The sequence below is a fragment of the Habropoda laboriosa genome, unplaced genomic scaffold, assembly GCF_001263275.1.
Source record: "Habropoda laboriosa isolate 0110345459 unplaced genomic scaffold, ASM126327v1 scaffold143, whole genome shotgun sequence".
Classification (NCBI taxonomy): Eukaryota; Metazoa; Arthropoda; class Insecta; order Hymenoptera; family Apidae; genus Habropoda; species Habropoda laboriosa.
In genome coordinates this window covers 1,663,533-1,665,322 of record NW_017100404.1, presented here as the reverse complement: position 1 = coordinate 1,665,322, position 1,790 = coordinate 1,663,533, and positions in this window count along the sequence as shown.

Below are 1,790 nucleotides of genomic sequence, written 5' to 3'. Positions count from 1 at the left end.
TGTTACGCAGTTTACATGTTAAGGGAAAGAACTTTCGTCTACCCTTCCAGAAGAATACAGAAATACTTCAACAGGCAATGTACATCTGCGACACTGTTGATTTATATAATCAGTATTCGTGCTGCCAGTGTGAAAAAGTGTGGAAAGTTTCCTTTCGAATCAGCAAAGGCAATCTTGTTCCCAGGCAGCATCCTCGATCCTATTCCCCGCGGCGCTATTAACAAAGTGGGAAACGAGTTTTGCAGCGCACAATGAGGCCGGGCCACGCAGCACTTCCGAACTTCCAGATTAATCGAGCTTTCGGCCGAATAACATTTATTCTATTATCGAGCAGGTATTTGTAATTCAAATGGTTTCCCGCCGGCCGAACAGGTGATTCCATCAGCACGGCATTACCGCATAAAATCGATGCGCCGCTCGCCCGCGTTTCTATACAATTTTAGCATGTTAATAAGGGAACTTATTTAACGTTAATCATGAATTTTACGAAATAGCGACGAATCTGCCAGAGACAAAACGACCCGCTCGTTCGAATAAATTGAAGCTCCCGTCGATCGATTCGAAACGTGAAACGGAATGGACGATTATGGGGAGGGATATGGAGTGTGATTTCGTTCCTTTGAATCTGGTATTCAGCTGGTTGGATCTTGATACCTTTCACGTACAATTTTTTTCGCTATTTTTAATCAACGAATTTGTTGGTATTTTTATCTATTTCCCGATAATTCCCACTTTCGTAAGAAGTTCGAAAATCTTGCGTATGGAAATTAAGTCGGTATACGTTCGATTTAGAATTTTATTCTGTAAAGTTTAGCTGCTAACAGACGAATTTTCCGGTCTTTTCATCTATTTCTCAGCAATCCCCACTTTAATAAAAAATTCTAAAATCCTAAATTTAATTCTAAATAAAATTCTAAATTTAATTCTGAATAAAATTCTAAAATGTATTGTCTTTACAAATTGAAACCATATACGTCAAATTAAAACGATATAATTAATTACTGCGTGTAGTTATTGTAATTACAAAAAAATTGTTTTGAAAAATACTTTAAATTAGACTTTAAGGCATACGTGTGTTCTATATTATAATTTGCAAATGAAATATTCAGTGTCCAGTTAAATAAATGGAGGTAACATTGCACACAACATATACCACAAATTATAATAAGCAGAAAATAATTGAAAACATAAAAATAGAGTTTTGCTCCCTCTTTTATTATTAAAAACGAATAACAGATATATATTTGTAAAAGAAATAAATCCGTTATGCTGCAAAGATTAATTATTTTGTCTAAATGTAAGAACAATAGAAAATTGTTGAATTGTTAGAAACTCTGACGTTTCATAACTCGCATGTATGGAAAGAATGGTAAAATATGTTATTAATTAAAAAACAGTTCTGTATGCGGAAAAGTTTTTACGCCGGAGGATGATGGTTATCGGTTTATAGAATTTTTAACGAACTGCATTGTACGTTGTGCGATAATAACGTTTTTTATAAAAAAAAATAAAAATAAAAGAAGAAAGAGTGGTTGTGAGGTAGATGAAACAAGGTTACGCATTTATTCTTAGAGGAAGTATACAGGGTGGTCCACGAAAATTTGAACAAAATCTCTTTCCTAATTGCAATTAGGACAAAATGTCAGAAAAAAGTGAATGATTCGAAAATGAGTATTATGTTCGGAACCATATTTTTTTCACAAATTCTATAGTTACACCATTTTTCACTGAAAAAATATCTGATAAAACAAGTATTTGCAAAATTGCTTTACAAATTTTTAATTATAAAA